The following is a 23014-nucleotide window of genomic DNA, read 5'->3' on the forward strand; positions in this document are numbered from 1 at the left end:
TTCTTCATCACATGTACACACACATGCACCCATTGTTCATCATAAGCATGCTCATGTGTATAAGTGTGATCATTATGGTTGTTTTGGTCATTTGGCCAAATATTGTTTTGATTTGAAAAGAAAATCACGTTTGTCAAATGTATCTAGTAGACCACATGTTTTTAAATGTGATGTTTGTGGTAGGTTTGGACATCTTGCTAAATTTTGTTTTGATTTGCAAAATGCTCCAAATTTGCAATTTGCTCCAAAAAGACCACCTTTGTTTAATGATGTTTCTCATTTGTAAAATAATTTAAAAAAAAACCTTTATTTGCAAATGATTCCCGTTCACGAGCTAATGGTCCACAAAAACAAATGGATCTCTTTCATTGCACATATTACAATCGGAATGGTCATTTGAGCGATTATTGCTTTGACCGTGTTAGTGCACTGCATGCGCCTAAGTGGGTTCATAACCCTAGGGCTTTGAGCTTAAATGATAGGGGTCATGTCCCTAAATCTTTTGGTACCAAGAGTTCTTGGGTACCAAAACAATTTTGAATTTTAAACCAAGAATTTTAATGTTTTTATCTTTTTTTTTCTTGGTTTTAAAAATTATGCTTTAAAATCTTTTGGTTATGAAAACAATTTTTCTTGTATCAAATCTTTTGTTTTCATGATTATTATTTTTGTTTTGATGAGAGGACTATGTTTATATAACCCTCCGGAGTTATTGGGTGTTTATTCCCAAACATTGTTTACCGGGTGCTAAAAATGTTTATATGGGTTATTATTAGCTCAAGAGCTAGATATGGTTGCCTCTCTTGATTTTTTAAAATCAATGATGATTTGTTTTTATGTTCTTATATGATTTACTTGTGATTTATGATTTCATTGGTTGATTTGTCTTCATTTGAAAACCTTTTACATGATTTTCATGTTCCTTTTCTTTTGATTTCATAAATCTATTTTTGATCTTTATGTTTTTGTTAATGAGACACTATTTTCATATTGACATATTTATATGTGTTCTTGTTATCTAATAATCATATTTTATTATAATTTTATATCCTCATTATCTATTTTATATGAATAAACATACCATTAATAATTGTTGTTAGATTAGTTTGCACATAAATGAATGAAAATATAAATAAATATTATTAAATGTAAAAAACCCCTCAAAATCTCTCTTCTCTATTTTGTAGCATTTTAGAAGCCCGTGAAGCAAAAGCTTAAAAGAGGAAAATGATAGAAGCCACAAAATCAAGCTCCTTTAAAGCCCAAAGCCCATCAACAAATGAAAATCAAATGGGAAGCTCCAAGACCGGACTTGCTGCAGCTCTTTCCTTGCTGCAAAATTTTCTTCATCAGACCGATGCTGCATATTTGGATTTAATCTTCAATGGGCCAATGACTTGCTGCTGCAGACTTTGCTTGGACTTGAGGTGGAGTTGGAATGATCAATGGGCCGGACTTGGTTTTTGATTTTCAAAATCAAGGGAATTCACATGGGCCGAACTTCCTTTGGTTGTTGCAAGAGTTGGGGATTTTCATATGTAATGTATCAAATGAAACATTGACCGGACTTGAGTTTGGAAAATGAGAAACAAAACTTGGGCCGGATTTCAATACCAATTACTGCAGAACTTCCATGACCGCATGCTTTTCAAGTTATAAAATTATCTTTGCTGCAGATTGGATTCAAAACATGGGCCGGATATTTGACAATCAAATAAATGTTGCTGCAGTTGGATTGTGAAAGGGCCGGACTTAAGTTGGATTTTGTCAAATGAATCATGAATCATTTTCTCAAATGGACTGTGCTGCATATTTTAAAAATCAAATAACATGAATGGGCCGGACCTGCAGCAAATATTTGGACTTTCATTTTCTTTTGAAAATCATATGGATGTTGGGCTAAAGAAGAACCAAAAAGCAAATTCAAAGGTGGAGAGTGAGGGGTAGAGAGTGAGGGGTTAGAGGTGTGAAAATTTTGTAAACTCCTTTTGGAGAGGAGGGCTACTCTTAATTGAGAAGGCCTTCCAAAAATTGTAACTTTAGTTGCAATTAATAAAAATAATTTTTTCCTCTTTAAATTTGTTCTTTCTCCTCTTGTTGAATGATGAGGATGGAGATGAAGAGCAATTTGAAGGTTTGCATTTCTTTTCTCTTTTATTTCTTTTTAGTAATTTCTTTATTATTGCTTATTAGTTAGATTTAAATTCATGCTTGTAGTGTAGATTTATTTTCTTGTCTTTTTTATTTCTTTTTGCACTTTAATTTGTAGAGTAGATTTATTTTTCTTGCATTTTATTCTTGTAATTTATTTTGTAGTTTAGATTTTTATTTTCTTTGTAATTAGATTTATTTCTTGTTCATAGTTTAGATTTTTCTTTTCTTTTTAATTTTGTAATTAGTCTTCTTTTTCTTATTTTTACTTCTTAAAGATGTGAATTTAATTCTTGTAGGAAGTTTAGAATTATATAAAACTAGTCTAATTTCCTTTATATTGTATGAATTATTCTCTTGTACTTAAAATGTTCATGTTTAGGATAATCAACTAGAGAACTAATCGGTAGAAGAAGAATTTGATAATCTATGCTTATCTTAAATGGTTTGATAGGTTATGCTTATGAATTCTAGGATTATTATCATGTTGTTGTTCTTATCATGAATAGTGATTTTGACTTAGATGATAATTTGATAGGTTACACTTTCCTTAAGTGGTTTGATAATCTATGCTTAATAAATCTAAATTGAAATATGATAAAAAGAGAATAGTTTATATTTTATAATTGAAATTGGTTAGTTGATTATATTCTAGATTTCTTACCTCTTTTGAATCCTTCATCTTAACTTTCTTAAATTTTCTTTTTCATTCTTAGTTTTATTTCTTGATTTTATTAATTCATATTTCTTGCCTTGTGATTTCATTTATTCTTTAATTCTTCCTTCTCTCCTCTAAAAATCAATTTATTTTCTTTTGCAAATATTCACAACAATCACTCATCACATTCATACTTATTCTTTTTTCCTAATTGTCACGCACAAAATATAAGAACCAAGTTTAATAATCTCTTAAAATCACCTTCTTCGTGGGATCGATATCTTTTTATACTATAACTTGATAAATTGTGCACTTGCAACAATTTTGGTACATAATTATGCCGCATCAAGTTTTTGGCGCCGTTGCCGGGGAAGGTGCTAAAATAGGATTTTATTAACTTGATTCTTTAACTTGTGTATTTTTCTTGTGAAGGAACCGCTTGGAGCTTGAAAATCTTGGATTGAAGATCAAGAATTTGGAGCATTGCTTTCGGGTAAGTCTTCTTTCTAGTTTTCAATTCCACCCTCTTTAGCTAGCTTCACAATTAGAGACAATTAGGATTTAAAAAAAAAATTCATTTTTTGTTGACCATAATAAAATCCATCTTTCACTTAGATATTAACTAACAAGATAATAAACTCAAACAATTTTCCCCTTCTCACTTTTGATTATTGTTGACCATAATTAAAAAATATAAAGATTTTCTTTTTACCATCCTTTTTAGTCGCTTTTAATTTCTAGGGTTGCATTTCATATAGTGTAGGAATTCACCAAAGTGATTGTAGCACTTGATTTGGCACACACTTAAATCATTCTTAAGGGCAAAACCCCAATCAAGATAAGGTAAGGGATTTCATCACCCTTTCCTTAGCCCACAAATCACTAATTCCTCACTTCACAAACCCAAGCCTTCTAAAACTCATTAGACGTTGGCCCCTAAGGATTCGAGCTCAATAAGGAACAAGAAATCCTTAAGTGAACGGTTTAAGTTTTCTCAGAATAGTTGGTGTCTAAGGCAAGGTTTAGGGGTTGCGTAAAGCGCTCCGCAAGGAAAGAGGTACTTAATTGATCTTTGATCACCCTCTAGTACTATCCTTACCTGGCTAACTACCTGGGTAAAACTTTGATCTTTTCACTGTAGGAGTTTTTGGTTAGGAACTGGTCTAGTTGAGTTAGGCTAAACCCTAGAGTTAGAGTTGATTGAAAAGTGATTGCCTTGATTTGTTTTAGTTAGGATTTTTCTTTTTCTTTATCTTCTCATAAAAAAAACTAATTTTCTTTCTTTCCTTAAAAAAAACTAATTTTCTTTCTTTCCTTAAAAGAAAAAAAAACTAATTTTCTTTCTTTCCTTTAAAAAAAAATTTGGTGTATGCAAATTTGGGTTCAGGATAATTTTCATCGCTTAATCCATGTTGAACCAATCCAAGAAATGACAAATCAGCCCGTTCTTCAGGATATGTGTTACCCCACCAGAAATGCAATTCCATCTTGCATAAGACTCTCCGAAGTAAATGGATTAAATTTCGAGCTTAGACCACATTTCATAAATATGCTTCCCAAATTCCTAGGTAATGAAACAGAAGATGCATATATATTTATCTTGGAATTTGAGGAAGTATGTATTATGATTAAAATGAGAGAATTAACAGAAGATGCAATTAAGCTCAGATTTATTCCATTTGTCCTTAAGGACAAAGCAAAAAAATGGCTGTACAGCTTACCGATAAATTTCATCTCAACTTGGGAGGAATTTGTCACCGTTTTTCTCAAGAAATTTTTCCCTATTCACAAAACGGTAAAGCTTAGGAACAGCATTCAGAATTTCAAAATGGTCCTGGGAGAGCCATTCTGGAAATATTTCGACCGATTTAAAGATCTTTTAATCCAATGTCCTCATCACGGTCTAGAAAAATGGCGATTGTGCCAAGTCATATATGAAGGATTGGATTATTCTTCAAAAACATCTTTAGAATCGATGTGTCAGGGAGATTTTATGAGGAAAAACGCCGATGAAGCTTGGGAATTCCTAGAGAGTCTATCCGAAAAAACAATGCAGTGGGAAAATTGTGATGACAGGGTTTCATCTGTTTCCCAATCTAAGTCTAGTAGTCTTTCCCTGGAGTCAAACATCGCATCTGAAGCGAAGATGGCGACGATTCTACGGAGGTTAGAGGCCTTAGAAGTAAAGGAACGAGCTCCGGCTCAAATCAATCATATTTCTACCCCGGGATGTCATAACTGTCAATCTCCTACCCAAGTTTCAGAGGAATGTCCTCTTCTAGGAAACAATCATGCTTTAGAACAGATGAACGCTGCATTCCAGCACCCTAGAAATGATCCATTTTCTCCAACCTACAATCCAGGTTGGAGAAATCATCCCAACTTTGCTTGGAACCAAGGGAACTCTCCCGGAAATCAAAACTTCATTCCCGCGTCGAACCAACAATTTCCTAGGGGAAACACTGTCTCATTCAATGCACCGAACAATTTTTCTAACCCACCTTTTCCAAACCAACATTCTCATCCTCACCAGCCTACAAATCCTTCAAATTCAGATCATGACAAACGTTTAAGTGTCTTAGAAAAGGGTTTAGAAGCTATGATCAAAGCTTCTACACAAACTACCAACATGTTGACCCAATCATCCACCACTCTAAATTCCTTCATGCAAACAACCGGCCAAGTGCTCAACTCGAACACTCAATCCATAGCCCGGTTAGAAACCCAACTTGGGCAACTAGCCACTGCCGTGAGTGAGAGAGAGAAAGGAAAATTCCCAAGTCAACCTGTTGCAAACCCTAAAGACACTGGATCCAGTTCCAACAACCCAGCTCAACTGAATGCAATTCACATTCTGAGATCAGGAAAACAAATAGACAATCAGGTTAGAATGCCACCAGATCAAACCCCTTCTCCCATTCAAAACACTCCTTCCGATGAAGCAATTCCTTCCGATGACCAAAATGCTGAACTTGAGATTGAGCCTGATCTAGATAGGTATAGGCCCGTTGCCCCCTTTCCAGATAGACTCAAACCTAGGAAAAACTCCCCGCAGGTTGAGAAAATCCTAGAAACATTTAAACAGGTCAAGATCAACATCCTTCTCCTAGATGCAATCGAACAAATTCCCTCTTATGCAAAGTTCTTGAAGGACTTATGCACTAAGAAAAGAACCACCAATGTTCCCAAGAAAGTCTTCTTAGCTGCCAACCTCAGTGAAATCTTTTCGAAACCAATGCCGTTAAAATATAAGGACCCTGGTTGTCCCACAATTCCTTGCGTCATAGGTAACACTCACATTGATAAGGCACTTCTAGACTTGGGAGCCAGCGTCAACCTCCTTCCGTATTCGGTCTATCAACAGCTAGGTGTAGGAGAACTTAAACCGACAAGATGCACTCTACAGTTAGCTGATAGATCTGTAAAAATTCCCAAAGGAGAGGTAGAGGATGTTCTGATCAAAGTTGGAGAGTTCATTTTCCCTGTTGATTTTATTGTCTTGGAAACGCAGCCCGTTTCCAATCTCAAAAGTCAAATCCCCGTCATTCTAGGAAGACCGTTCTTAGCCACCTCAAATGCTTTGATAAACTGTAGAACCGGTCAGATGAAACTATCTTTTGGGAATATGACTGTTGACCTCAATATCTTCAACTTAGGGAGACAGCCTAGTGATCCATCTGATGAACCCATGGAAGTGAATTTCATTCAAGGAATATCCAGTGAACAACAAGAGGGAGAGTGTGAGTCTGATTCAAATGCATCTGATTTAATGATTGAGGAGCTTTCTGATGACGAACTTGAGATAGAACCGCTGGTCAATCATGTTTTTGCTGTTGGCTGGCAACGAGAACCTTTAGAGATAGAACCCCGAGTCCAGCTTCGCCCATCTGTGGAGGAACCCCCTAAGTTAGAGCTCAAACCTCTACCCGAAAATCTAGAGTATGCCTACTTAGGGGAGAACGAGTCTTTACCAGTTATCATTTCTTCTGAGTTGACTACCGGTCAAAAGGAAGCTCTCTTAGCTGTTTTAAGAGAGAATAGGGAAGCCATTGGATGGACCATGGCTGATATCAAAGGGATTAGTCCAACCATTGTTCAACACCGAATCCATTTGATAGATGATGCCAAACCTACTAGAGATGCTCAACGTAGGTTAAACCCAGTGATGAAAGAAGCCGTTAGGAAAGACATTCTGAAATGTCTCGATCATGGGATCATTTATCCCATTTCTGATAGTTCATGGGTGAGTCCAGTCCAAGTTGTTCCAAAGAAATCTGGGATCACCGTGATCCAAAATGAGGCTAATGAGCTGATTCCCACTCGAATCCAAACCGGATGGCGAGTTTGCATTGACTACCGAAAGCTCAACTTAGCCACTCGGAAAGATCACTTCCCTCTTCCTTTCATTGACCAAATGTTAGAGCGTTTAGCAGGACACGAGTTCTACTGTTTCCTGGATGGATATTCAGGTTACAATCAAATCCCTATCGCTCCAGAAGATCAGGAGAAAACCACCTTCACTTGCCCGTATGGAACATTCGCATACCGACGCATGCCTTTTGGCCTGTGCAATGCACCGGCCACATTCCAACGTTGCATGATCAGTATTTTTTCCGACATGGTAGAGCGATTTCTCGAAATTTTCATGGATGACTTTTCCATTTTTGGTGACACATTTTCCCAATGTTTGCATCATCTTAAACTGGTCCTAGAACGGTGTAGGGAGAAAAATCTGACTCTCAATTGGGAGAAATGTCATTTCATGGTCAAACAAGGCATTGTCTTAGGACATGTAGTTTCCAATAGGGGAATCGAAGTGGACAAAGCTAAGGTAGATCTCATTTCCAATCTCCCTCCTCCCAAAACTGTCAAAGATGTCAGATCGTTTCTTGGTCATGCTGGTTTTTACCGACGTTTCATCAAGGATTTCAGCAAAATTGCTAGACCCTTGACCAATCTTTTAGCCAAGGATACATCATTTGTCTTCTCTCCCGACTGCCTCAAAGCTTTTGAATATCTGAAAAAGGAGCTAACCACAGCTCCTATCATTCATGCACCGGACTGGACCTTACCATTCGAACTGATGTGTGATGCATCTGATTCTGCGATTGGAGCTGTTTTAGGACAACGGTTTGATGGAAAACCGCATGTGATCTACTACGCCAGTAGGACTCTGAATGATGCCCAGCAAAACTACTCTGTCACAGAGAAAGAGTTTTTAGCTGTAGTCTTTGCCTTAGAAAAATTCAGGTCCTACCTCATCGGTTCCTTAACCAACGTTTTCACAGATCATGCCACACTAAAGTATCTTTTGACCAAAAAGGATGCTAAAGCACGGCTCATTAGATGGATTCTCCTTCTTCAAGAGTTTGACATTCAAATTCTTGGCAGAAGGGGAACAGAGAACCCCGTAGCAGATCACCTCTCTCGACTCCCAAATGCACCAACATCAACCGTTCCAATCAATGAACATTTTCCAGATGAACAACTCCTAGAAATCCAATCTGTTCCCTGGTTCGCCGACATTGTGAACTACATAGTCATGAACCAGATCCCTTCTCATTAGTCCAAACAGGATAGATCTCGTTTTCTCTCCCAAGTAAAATACTTTTACTGGGATGATCCATATCTGTTCAAATACTGTCCTGATCAGATCTTTAGGAGGTGCGTTCCCACTGAAGAAACAAGGAGTGCTCTATCCTTTTTTCATGAACAAGCCTGTGGGGGCCACTTTGGCCCGAGAAAAACAGCTGAAAAAGTTCTCCAGTCTGGACTATATTGGGGGCCACTTTGGCCCGAGAAAAACAGCTGAAAAAGTTCTCCAGTCTGGACTATATTGGCCCACTCTCTTCAAGGATTCATTCGAGTTTTGCAAAACATGTAACCGCTATCAGCTTTTAGGAAAGGTCACTAGAAGAAATATGATGCCCCTATAACCCATCTTATCCGTTGAACTTTTTGATCTGTGGGGTATCGATTTCATGGGACCATTTCCAAATTCCTTTGGAAATGTCTACATTCTAGTAGCCGTTGAATACATGTCAAAATGGGTTGAGGCGGTAGCTTGCAAAACTAATGACAACAAGGTCGTTGTCAAGTTTTTGAAAGAGAACATTTTTGCCCGGTTTGGAGTACCTCGAGCGATCATTAGTGATAACGGTACACATTTCTGTAACCGTTCTTTCGAGGCTCTGATGAGAAAATATTCAATCACACACAAATTGTCAACTCCTTATCACCCCCAAACCAGTAGACAAGTAGAGGTCACAAACAGACAGATCAAACAAATCTTAGAAAAAACAGTTAACCATAACAGAAAAGATTGGTCTATAAAATTGTGTGATGCTCTGTGGGCGTATAGAACAGCTTTTAAGGCCAATTTGGGGATGTCACCATACAGATTAGTATTCGGGAAAGCTTATCACCTACCAGTAGAGTTGGAACATCGAGCAATGTGGGGAATAAAATAGTTAAATTTTGACTCAGACTCGGCAGGTAAAAACAGATTGCTCCAAATAAATGAGTTGGAAGAAATTAGAAATGATGCATACATAAACTCAAAAATTTACAAAGAGAAAACAAAATTTTTTCATGACAAATCAATTTTGTGAAAAAATTTCTCTCTGGCACAGAAAGTTTTATTATACAATTCAAAATTGCATCTTTTTCCTGGAAAATTAAGATCAAGATGGACAGGTCCATTTATTGTCAAACAGGTTTTTTCACATGGAGCTGTCGAGATAGAAAATCCTAAAAATGGTAATATTTTTAAAATAAATGGTCAACGTCTGAAACCATTTTTTGAATTTTCTATGCTCGGAGAGGAAGAGGTGTTGGTTCTTCATAAACCTCATTATCTATAAAAAAAAAATTTCCTTTTGTTTCTTAAAAAAATAAACAAAAAATAAAATAAAATAACAAAATTTGAATAAGTAACATAGGTTATAAAAAAAATAATAAAAATAAAAAAATAAAATAAAAAAATTAATAAAAAATAATTACTTACAATTTTTCTCTTATTTTATTTCTTCATCCTCATACTAACAGTAATTGCAGATCCTTATCATCATTGTCAACCGAACAACTATAAGTTCTCCAATTTTATCTGTTTTACTTTGTGCTTCAGCGAATTTACATTGAGGACAATGCAAAATTTAGGTGTGGGGATGAGAAGTACATATTTTCCTCTTTATTTTACCTTTTTAGTTGCATTTTTCTTTCTTTTTGTTAAAAAAAATTAAAAAAATATTGTCACCTGCCAAATTAATAGAGTTAAGTAATAATTGATCAAATTTTAAATTTCTAATTCTTAGTTAGTGACATATTCAAGTTCACCTTTTATGATAACTCCAAATAAAATTCTTAAGAAATGATTTTTCAACTAGTATACTTTACTTTAGTCTTACCTTAGATTTTTAATTAAAAATGATGAAATTTTTGCATGCTTAACCTTTTATGATAACTCCAAATAAAATTCTTAAGAAATGATTTTTCAACTAGTATACTTTACTTTAGTCTTACCTTAGATTTTTAATTAAAAATGATGAAATTTTTGCATGCTTAACTTAGAGTTGAAAATATTTTTTCAAGTTATCTTGATTTACATTTTTTTAAGACTATATATACTTACACATATATATATTAAAAAAAAACTAACCTTATAAAGAAGAGTGCGAAAAATGGGCACCACAAAAAAAAAACTCTTAAATTCAAGGTGATTCTATCTTATAAAGCCTAAGTTGACTGAGCAATTAAGCCCAAGGAGTATCTCTATACTTAATGACCTAAGCCCAATTGGGTTGGGATTCATTGGCCCAAAACTCGTTAAATGGTCACTTAGAAAGCCCGTTAAAATAGAAAACAATCACCAAGAATTAGAGAGTGAAAAATATATATATATATATGTATATATATAACACTAACCATTGTTTTTATATATTGTTGTTTTGTATATATGGTCTTGAAAAACAATTTTTGATCAAAAGACTTGAAAGTTATATAAAACAAAGAGTTGGCATGTTCTTTTCAAAACTTTTTAATTAAATTTCTAAGATTTGACTTGGTTTTGTATTGCTATAATGAAAAAGATTTTCTAAGGGATTTACATTGGAGTTATATATAAAAAAACGTTTTCTTGATTATTAACTAGTCAATTAGAATGTTTAAATATATCAAGGAAAATCTGTTATTTACTGACTTATTTAACTTGGCAAGTTGACCGAATTTTGTGGGTATATTCACTGCAAACCCTCACGAGACTACAACTCGTCCACTAGGGTAACCTAGGGGTTTAAAGGCTTGTTGTATGCGCTAAATACAACCGCGATTCCTGCGAAAGTGAGTTAGGATTTTCTTTTTATTTTCTTTGCTAGAGGACTAGCAAAAGTTTAGGTGTGGGGGTATTTGATAATCACATTTTATTATAATTTTATACCCTCATTATCTATTTTATATGAATAAATATACCATTAATAATTGTTGTTAGATTAGTTTGCACATAATTGAATGAAAATATAAATAAATATTATTAAATATAAAAACCCCTCAAAATCTCTCTTCTCTATTTTGTAGCATTTTAGAAGCCCATGAAGCAAAAGCTTAAAAGAGGAAAATGATAGAAGCCACAAAATCAAGCTCTTTTAAAGCCCAAAGCCTATCAACAAATGAAAATCAAATGGGAAGCTCCAAGACCGGACTTGCTGCAGCTCTTTCCTTGCTGCAAAATTTTCTTCATCAGACCGATGCTGCATATTTGGATTTAATCTTCAATGGGCCAATGACTTGCTGCTGCAGACTTTGCTTGGACTTGAGGTGGAGTTGGAATGATCAATGGGCCGGACTTGGTTTTTGACTTTCAAAATCAAGGGAATTCACATGGGCCGAACTTCCTTTGGTTGCTGCAAGAGTTGGGGATTTTCATATGTAATGTATCAAATGAAACATGGACCGGACTTGAGTTTGGAAAATGAGAAACAAAACTTGGGCCGGATTTCAATACTAATTACTGCAGAACTTCCATGACCGTATGCTTTTCAAGTTATAAAATTATCTTTGCTGCAGATTGGATTCAAAACATGGGCCGGATATCGAAAACTTTACAATCAACACTCTTGCAATCACACTCTACACCCTCACAAGTGTTGGATCTAGCTGTGTCTCCCTCAAGTGCTCGGTTACAACCTCTCCCTAGGCTCGTCAACCGACGCCACTCCTCTTGGGACGATCCCCGACTCTCACCACACACTCCTCTCGGTGTACAAGTGTATTACAAAGTGAATCTCTCAATAAGCACAATATAACAAATGATTGTTCTCAACTATGGATGAGAACTCAATTAAGCACAACTCAAAGTTACAAACTCTCACCACCCAACTATACTATGTATGTAAATACTAAAAGCTCAATGTGGGTGTGTGTAACAATGAGTAATATAAAATCAAATCTAAACTCAATATAAAACTAGCTTTAATAGAAATGATAATTAACAAATAATTATAAGTAAAAGCTAGAGTTGAGTTTAGGAAATGTGTGTAATAATGAGATAAAATCAAATCTAAACTCAATATAAAAACTAGCTTTAAAGAATGATAATCAAATAACTATGCAAATGTAAAGCTAGATAAGAGTTTAGAAAACTTCTCCAATAGATGACAAGATAGAGAGATGGAGATTAGAGCCCAAACAAGAAGATGATCTCCTCCACTTGTGAAAACCAAAACAGCTTTAAACCAAACTCAAACCAACCATAAACCCTTGTTAAAAACTTTCTTAAACTTGTTTAAAACACTCTCATGGTTACAGAGATAGAAGGGGGTTTGGGGGTTTATATAGGAAGAGGAAACAACAGCAAAAACCCCAAACAAATGACAAAAAATCCCCAGCCAACGGTAACAAAAAATAGCCGTTGGAACAGAACTAACAGAGCGGCGGTCGACCGAAAAAATTCGCGGTCGATCGTGATCCAGATCCTAAACTGAGAAAACGAGCAGATACTTCTTCGGTCGACTTTCGAGCTCTCGGTCGATTGCGGCGGTCGACCGACAAACTCTCTGCTGCCCACTGATGAAAGAACACAGGTGCGGTCGACCGATGCGGTCAACCAAGGACTGATACATGAAAATGAAGTGCTGAAAGCTGTTTTTCTGATTTTAAAACACTGTTTAAAAATATCAAACAAATTCCAAAAAATATAAAACTTTGCGGAATGATTGTAGACATGATAATAAACATGCTACAATGACTGGTTTCCGAAAGGACTTCCCAAATGAAAAATATCATCATTTTACAAAATAGGCCAAAACATGAAAATGTAAACATGTGAATTTTGACATTTAGGCTAAACCATGTTTTGAAACTTTGCACAATGATTATATAGACTTAATAAAATATGTATATGATTATTGTTAAGTCCAAAAACTAAGAATACAATATTTTTACAAATACAATAGAAAATAAAATCATTTTGCTTTCACAAATACTCATATGTTTCATATCTAAGTAGTTAAACCAAATCACAATAATAAATATGAAATATGTGATTTCATATTTATAAACATAAAAACCAAAACCCTGCATGTATATATATAACTATATATATACATAGAAACCAAATACGTGTGTGTATATGATATTGAGCTTAAGGTACTTAACACACATAATATAAAAGCTCAACTTGGTACACATGCGGATGAAGCTTGAACTTGATCTTTAACTTTGAATTGCAAGGCTTCACTCCACTATTCCGCCAACCTCCATTGGATATGATCGTTGAAGCTCTATTCCATCCATCCTCCAACTACGTTGTTTGTCTATAATAAATAAGAAAACACAAATACTAGACAAACAACATTAGTGGTAAATTGTTTGTTAAACATCATCAAAACAAGAAGGCTAACAATCTCCCCCTTTTTGATGATGACAAACAATTTACAAAAAGAAATATATGCATGAAGGAAATGAATATATAATTTATGTTAGCTAGAAAACCGAGTGTGAGGTGTAAACGTTATTCGGGTGAACGTAGAAAACCCAGTTGTGATAGTGGATTTCTCCCCGGGAGTGGGGAGCAGAGACGTAGGATGGAAGGTCCGAACTCCGGGATTATTTGATTGTGTTTGAGTGTGCTTTGACGTTTATTTATATTTGTGCTCATTGCTCATATCGCCATTGTCTCATTATTCATATCATCCTCTATCTTATTTCATATTGTTTACCCTTGTGTTAGTTTATATATCCTTGCATATATATTTCATCATATAGGATATATCTCATTGTTTACATTGCTTATCCTAGCTCATATATCTTGTGGTATTTCATACTTGCTAGGATAACTTGTTAATTAATTTTAATTGGTATTTAATCGGATTAGATTAGCATAAGACCCTAATCACCCCTCCCCCTCTAGGGTCTAACAGGACCCTCGACGATAACAATACAAAGGAAGACCATGTCACTTCTCCTCGTAATCACTCGAAGAAAGATATGAGCGAAGATAAGAAGATGAGGGACTTGGAGAGCAAAATCAACGCCATGATGAGTGCTCAGGAGATAAAGAAGTCCGGAATACCATGTCCATACCCGAGAGAATGGGAATCGATCCCGTATCCGGTGATGTTTAATTTAATCAACTTCACACTGTTTGACAGAAAGGGTTCCCCCACTCAGAACTTAATTTACTTCAAGTCCCATTAGGGAATAATCTCCGGCAACGAACCTCTAATGGTACGATCATTCGTTGGCACTCTTCGAGGAGCGGCCTTCGATTGGTATCGACGCCTCAAGCCGGGGAGTATCAATAGTTAGGACGACATGGAAGACATGTTCCTTATGAATTTCTTCGATGACGACACCGAAGTTTCAATTGGAATGTTGTTCGACGAGAAACAGAAGGACGGAGAGTCAGTAGAGAACTTCGTTAAAAGATTCCAGAACAAAGCGATGAATTGTCGAGATCCAGTAAGCAAAGATTTTATCCTCGAGACTTGTCACAACAACCTTTCGCTAGATATCCTGGAAGCCATGGGAATAGCACCATCCTAGACTTGGAAGGACTTAAAAGTGCGAGGAGAACGAGCTGAACGTTTCCTCAAAAGGAGGAAGGCCGAAAGAGGTCAAACGCCGGCTAATACCCCGAAGCAGAATTTTGTTCCTCGAGGTAAAGGGAAAGCCCAAGCAAATATGGTGGATGCGAACCAAACGTTCGAATTACAACTGCAGTAGCAACAACAACCGCAAAAGGGGCCTCAACAGTCGCAATGGCAACAGAGGTCACAAAAGCCAAAGACTACTTAACCGAAATTTCCGAAAGTTTATTCTTTCAGGGAGGGCGAAGTTCCTGGTCTCTTCAAACACCTCATGGAGAATAACAAAATCAAGTTACCTCCAATCCAAGATCAGGAAGACGCCAAGAAAGTTAATGACCCGAAATACGACACATTCCATAGACCGGTGCATCATCCTACCAAAGCATGTTACGCCCTCAAGGATAAGATCCAAGCGTTGATTGGTGTTGGGGTCCTGACGGTGAAATCATCCAAGGAGAAGAAAGTGGGTGCAAACGATGTATCAATTAGCTTCGGATCTGTTCCTTTGGACTGGTTCCAGCCCGAGCCTATAATAAACATAGCGGTGAAGACTGTCAATGATGATCCTCACAAACAACGCCAGAAAGGACTTGTGCCACACATAGCCCCAAATAACGAGATTCTCTAGGTCCATCCGGATCTGATCGAAGATGAACAATGGGCTGGGTTATCATCTAAGAAGAAATCAAAGGGGAAAGGAAAGTCCTGTTATGGAGTTGTAGCTATTCTAGAAGAAAATAATGAAGAAATTCCCACTTTCCCGCTCTCCGAAGATGAGCAAGAGGTCTTTGCTACCAGGAGTGTAAATGAATACCATTTCAAATATCTGAGTGCCTCCGATCAGCTAGCCAAACAAGGAGTAACCAAAACCATTCCCTCGAAGACATTAGCGGAAATGGGGGTAGTCATAACTCCTCCGGTACCTATTGAGAAGACTCAAGCAAAGCTAAAGGAGAAGGAGTCTTTACACCAAGAGGTTCAGAACCCGAAGCAGTCTCGATTCAATCAACCGATTGGAAGGGACAAATCGGGGAGCTCAAAAACTCCACAACGTTTCGATATTATGACGTAGTTAGTTAATATACCGGCTAGAATAACTCTATATGAGCTACTATGTCTGTCGAAGGACACAAGGGAAGCATTGCAAAAAGCTTTGGCAAATACGAACGTTTTCCTGACCCAGATCAAACCGTCTCCCGAAGAGCCAGAGCCTTCAGTGCACCATTGCAACCTCGCGGCGTACTATTTTCCCTGCATTTCTTTCACCAAGGAGGACATGCAGACAAAGAATTCAAAGCATGATCGGCCCTTATATTTCACCAAGCACATTAGCTCCAGCGTTGTCAACCGGATCCAAGTCGATCCGGGTTCCGCTGTTAGCATCATGCCACTCCGATTGATGTATAGTCTCGGAATACCGGCTAGTAAGCTGGCCTTCATAGGCACTACGATCTATGGATTCAATACCAGTAGGTCCAGACCTTTGGGTAAAACCCGAGTAAAGTGCCAGATTAGAGATTTGAAGTCGGAAATCACGTGCTATGTGATCGACGTAGAGACTTCTTATAACTTGCTGTTAGGTCGACCTTGGATCCACGGTAATGTTATAGTCCCTTCTACCCTCCATCAGTGTCTTAAATATGTAGACACTAACAATAAGGTCAAAACGGTGGTCACGGATAAGCAACCGTTTAAGGGGTTAGAGAATTATTTTACTGACTCTCTTCTCTACGGTGCTGAATCCGATACTGAACCATCGGCCCAAGGCACGGACAGCGGAGAAGAAGCTGATACCAAAACTAGGTTTGATTATGACGGTGGTTTTGTACTTAATGGTATTATACCCATTGTAATCAATCTTGACGATGGAGAATCATCGGATAGTAGTTGTAATTGGCAACTTGCCGAAGAAGAAGCAATAAATGCTGATTTAGATTACTTGTTGTCCCTTGATAATATCATGAAGGGGTTATATGATAACCCTGACTTCTATATGCCACTTCAATCATTTTGCTTGACGAAAAAGCAGGTACATGATTCATTCGGGACGACATTTGTTATTCCCGCAAAGGCAGGGGGTGAAAAGGAGGTCATCTACGGTAAAGGAAATGAATCTTCAATACCAAACCACTTTTTGGAAGAAGAAGACGATGATGATAAACCTGCCCCTCATTTATTCAGATATAACATAAAAGCACGTAATCTCATGGAGAAATACGGATATAACTTCACACTCGGAGAGGGTCTTTGTTTTGGTCGAGGTCCACGAGCTCCACCTCGTATGGCCTATGTACCGAAAGGGAAATCCGATAACTATTATAGCCACAGAAGAGGTTTAGGCTAAGTCTCCTCGTCCGACGACGAGTGTTGTTGGCATGTCATTGATTAGATTGATAATAAGGGCAAAGACGGATATTCTTCCGACTCTTCAGCTTGGGACTCCGACGCTAGTCTCGGAGAAATGTTCAAAAGGCTAATGTCGAATATGGCTAAGGTCGCCCCTGCCACAATAGAGGAAGATGACCAAATGCCAACTTAGGAAGACCCTTAGGTTCATCACTTGAATATGCAGTACGGTGATAGGTTTGAACAAAGAGAACCTCCAACCGATGACCAAATAATTCAGGTGAATATGGGTGACGAAGATAATCCAAAGCCGATATTCGTTAGCGACAGTCTCCCGCCAAATGAGAAAGAGGAGTTAATTGCCCTCATTAGGGAGTATATCGATATTTTTGCCTGAAACTATGAAGATATGTCAGGGCTCGATCCAAATGTGGCAATGCATTGCCTCAATATTAAGCCGGATGTCAAACCTGTCAAATAGCAACAAAGACGGTTTCGTCCAAAAATGATGGAGGCAATCGAGTCCGAAGTTAAAAAGCTTATCGACTCGGGCTTCGTCAGGGAAGAGCAACATCCCGAATGGCTTGCTAATATCGTCCTGATCCTTAAGAAGAACGGGAAAATCAGGATTTGTATCGACTTTAAAGACCTCAACACTGTCTGCCCAAAAGACGATTTCCCTCTTCCCATCACAGATGTCATCATCGACAATACGTGTGCTGCCCAAAAGACGATTTCCCTCTTCCCATCACAGATGTCATCATCGACAATACGTGTGGATTCGAGAGGATGTCCTTCATGGACGGATTTTCTGGTTATAATCAGATAAAGATGCATCCAGATGACGAAAAGCATATCGCGTTTAGAACACCCCTTGGTGTTTTCTGCTACACAGTTATACCCTTCAGTTTAAAGAATGCGGGTGCCACATATCAAAGAGTCATGTCAAAGATTTTCCAAGAGCATCTCCGGAAGACTGTTGAATGCTACGTAGACGATCTAGTCATGAAAAGCCGTGATAAAAATGATCACATCAAGGACTTAAAGACAATGTTCGATCTGATGCGGACTTATCAATTGAAGATGAATCCTACCAAATCTTTCCTTGGAATGTCCTGTGGTAAATTCCTTGGATTCATCATCACAACTAAGGGTATTCACATTGACCCTGATAAGGTGAAGGCAATTAACGAGTTGCAACCCTTGAGAAACCTTAGAGAACTCAAAGGGTTACAAGGACGGTTAGCGTACATCCATCGGTTCATTTCGAACCTTTCAGGAAAGTGTCAGCCATTCTCTAGACTCACAAAGAAAGACGTATCATTCATATGACATGATGCTTGTCAAAAAGCATTTGAAGATATTAAAGAATATCTCTCAAAACCTCTAGTGCTCGTTGCACCGAAGTTGGGCAAACTGTTCTTGATTTACGTCAAGGCGACGAGCCACTCGTTAAGTGCATTACTTGCACAAGACGATGACAAGGGTCATGAACAGGCAGTATATTACCTATGCCGAACCTTTGTGGGCGCCGAATCTCGGTATCCAATGATTAAAAGAGAGTGTCTCGCCTTGGTGTTCGCTATTTAGAAGATATATCACTACTTGGTTGGGCAGACTATCTATGTCATCTCTAATGTTAACCCAATCCGAATGTTCATGACGCAGCCGGCTTTCATGAATTAGCGGTTAGCAAAATGGACTTTACTTCTGTCCCAATATGACCTACAATTTAAACAACAAAAGTCGGTCAAAGGATAGGTTATTTGTGATCTTCTGGCGGCAAACCTAACTACGGATACCACCGAGGTGTACGATGATTTGCCAGATGAAACCCACGAAGTCAACGTAACTTCCCATCAACAGGTGTGGTGTTTGTACTTTGACGGTGCCTCTCGAGCAACTAATGTAGCGAGTGCTCCTGGATGTTGTAAGATTTCTTCTGGAGTTGGAGTTGTCTTAGTTTCCCCAGGAAAACATGTGATGCCTCGAGCTTACTTGCTGACCGAGTCGTGCTCGAATAACATAGCCGAGTATAATGTGCTATTTATTAGACTCAGCTTTGCTAAAGAGCTGGGGGTCGAATACCTCGAAGATTTCGGTGACTCTTAACTAATAGTTAAACAAGTTCAGGGAGAGTATGAGGTAAGAAATCAAGATTTGATACCATATCATAAAGTGGCTGTTGAGATGGCAGAATCGTTTGAAGGATTCTTTATCGAATACATTCCGCGCTTACAGAACACCTACGTGGATGCGTTAGCAGCATTAGCTGTATCCTTGCCACAACCTCCTAAAATGGAATAGTTTGTTACGGTGAGGACTCACCAACTCTTCGTGCCATTCTACAATATAGATGACAAAGAAGAGGATATTAAAGAAGTGCATTCAACTCAAGTCGAATTCGAACCCCGAGATTGGCGTTTCCCTATCATCGATTACGTCTTACATGGAATCTTACCAGAAGACATGAAAGAAAGGGACTCAATCCGACGAAGAGCACCGAGATTCTACTTTAACACGGAGAGTCGAACGTTATATCGTCGGGGGTATGATGGTTTACTACTATGTTGTCTGTCCACTAAAGAGGTAGAAGAAGTCCTTAAGGAGACACATGAAGGGGTTTGTAGTGCACACCAACCTAACCCCAAACTTTATGACCGCATCAGAAGAATAGGATATTTCTGGCCCACCATGATTAAAGATGCGGTCGCATATGCTCGAAAGTGTCACGCGTGTCAAGTGCACGCGAATTATATGCACCAACCTCCGGAGCATCTGCATCCTTCGGCTACATCATGGCCTTTCGAGACATGGGAAATGGATATTGTTGGTCCTATCAATCCCCCGTCAGTCAAAGGTGATCGATTCATTCTAGCAATTACTGATTATTTCTCCAAATTGGCTGAAGCGATTCCGCTCAAAGAAGTGAAGACGAACAATGTCGTTGCGTTCATTAAGCACCACATTATCTACTGGTATGGTGTCCTAAGATGAATCATACATGATAACAGTCCTCAGTTTGTCAGTAATGCATTCATCAAATTTTACGAGAAGTTCAAAATTCAAGACGTCTCGTCAACAGCTTACAATCCCACAACAAACGGATTAGCCGAAGCCTTTAACAAGACTATCATCAAGCTTTTATCAAAACTCATGAAGACTAACAAACGAGATTGGGATGATAAACTCGGCAAAGCCCTATGGGCTTACCGCACCAGAGTTCGCACGCCTACTGGCATAACCCTGTATTCTTTGGTGTATGGGTGTGAAGTCATCCTTCCATTAGAAATTCAAATTCCATCTCTTCGAATCTCTCTCACAGCCCAGATGATGATCAAAGAACAACATCAGAAACGTCTCGAAGAACTTGAGATGCTCGACGAAAAGTGCTTAGAAGCTCAACAGCGCATTGAGTTCTACCAAGCCAGAATATCCCGAGCTTTTGATAAAAAGGTTCGACAACGGAGTTTTAAAGAAGGAGATTTAGTCTTAACTAAACGACGGCCCATGATCCTTAATTCCAAGAAGAAAGGCAAATTTGAACCTAAATGGAAAGGATCGTTCGTAGTAGAGACAGTCTATTCGAGTGGCGCATATCGCCTTATTACCAAGGAAGGCGATCGGCTTATGATGCTGATAAACGGCAAGTTCCTGAAAAAAATACTATCCTTAGTACTTTCAGGATAACCAGTACCGGGAAGTTCCCAGAAAAATACTGCATCTGGTATTCTTAGCGATAACCTAGTCAGTACAAAAGTGATAAATAAAAAATCCATGTTTAGACTCTAGATGCTTTCAAAGTTGAAGCGCATTTTATTATTGATATAGAATTCACCAATTCTCGTGAATTCTTTTGCTAAGATGAGATTCAACCAGTTTTGACTGATCAATATTTCCTCATAGAATCCCTCACTGATCAAATCAATTGATGGCGAGTCTACCAAAATTTCTATCCGCCAATTCTTGGCAATTTTCAAAACTTGATTTGTTAAGTCCTGATCACTTAACATCAAAATCCTCCATCGAGTGGCTAATACAAGTCGATATTTCTACTGCTATCTGTATTCCACTCCCATTGCTTTCAGGTCAAACCTATAAAAGTTAGGGCCAAAGTCAGATTCCCCTCTAGATTCCTTCCATGAACGAGAGGTCCACTTTCAAATTGAGAAATCAAACCTAAAAAAGTTAGGATTGTCTCCAACCTCACTTGGTCAAACTTGCATATAGTTAGGACCAAGATCGGGTCATCCCTTTCGATAAACGAAAGACTTTTACCTTTTCCTTTTCAGCTAAACCTATAAAAGTTAGGGTCGAAATCGGAATTTTACCTCAATAAATGAGGAACTCTTTTCTTAGAATAAGCAACCAATTCTATAAAAGTTAGGGTTGCTTGAATCTTTCCGATTTTCGGAGTGGAGATCTTACTCCTAGTTTCACCTTTCCGGATTCTGAGGATAGAGATCCTACCTCGAGTCTCCTTTGCAACTGGAGATAGAATATAAAATTCTTCCTCTCCCGCTCTGGGTTTGTCTTTACCTTTAGAAAAGACATAATTCTCAACTCCAAGTCCGTACATTTCATGCACGGGGGATTTTATCTCAAACCCTAAAGTAGAGATAAGTCTGTATCTAACACATGTTGTCGGTTTACTCTTTCACTCTTTCACTGAATGAAGAGACACCAGAATACGAGTCTGAAGAATTTTATCCTGAAGCCTAAGTAAGGTTGAGTCAGCGCCTAACACGCGTTGCCGGGTAGTCTATTCCCGAGACAAGAACAAAGTCTACGTATTCAATATCATAGCACTGAAAGAGTTAACTCTTTCAGCATAACGTCACATGTGAGACGGGTTTTAATAATTCACATGCTAGCCCGATTCAAACGGTAGTCGGTAAAGGCACATCAAATCCGTTGAAAGCTGAGGATTTGCCAAAAATCCAAAATCTACGTCTAACACACGTTGCCGGTTTAGTCTTTTACCGAATGAAAAGACACCAGAATACAAATCTGGGGATTTTTATCCTGAATCCTAAGTAAGGATGAGTCAACGCCTAACACGCATTGCCGGGTAGTCTATTCCCGTGATAAGGACAAAGTCTACGTATTTAATATCGTAACACTGAAAGAGTTAACTCTTTCAGCATAACGTCACATGTGAGACAGGTTTTAATAATTCACATGCTAGCCCGATTCAAATAGTAATCGGTAAAGGCACATTAAATCTGTTGATGGCTAAGAATTTGCTAAAAATTCTATAAGCATTGTGTCCATTGGGTTCACAATCAACAAAGAAACATCATAATAAAAGATGAGTATACTAAATCAAATACTGGGTCTCTACTAATAGATCAAGTCAAAGCATACAAAAAATAAGCTCATCAGCCCGAATGCAGTCGGCGACTGAGAATGTGAAATTCCAACCTAGAGAGCCTATCTGCATAACTCTGCTCAAGCTCAACTTGCAGATCAGCTTGGACAGAATCTTCAGAATTGCTCAAGATCTTCACGGCTTCACCTTTCAGCTTCATTAATCTCTCCTGTGTAGATCCTTATCTCTCAAGTATCTGTCCGTGAGAGCTCTCTAAACTAGCCAGCTCATCTGCAATGATAACACCAGACTCCTCAACATACTTCAAGGCCTTCTTCAACCTGTCTACCTCCTCATGGTTGGAGTCTAAAGAAGTGAGCAACTCGACTCTATTCGTATCCTTTCTCGCAAAACTAGCCATCATTTGTGCGATAGAACTCTCATGCGACTGAAGCTCGCTACCAA

This window comes from Asparagus officinalis, chromosome 7 (genome assembly GCF_001876935.1).
Source record: "Asparagus officinalis chromosome 7, Aspof.V1, whole genome shotgun sequence".
Taxonomy (NCBI): domain Eukaryota; kingdom Viridiplantae; phylum Streptophyta; class Magnoliopsida; order Asparagales; family Asparagaceae; genus Asparagus; species Asparagus officinalis.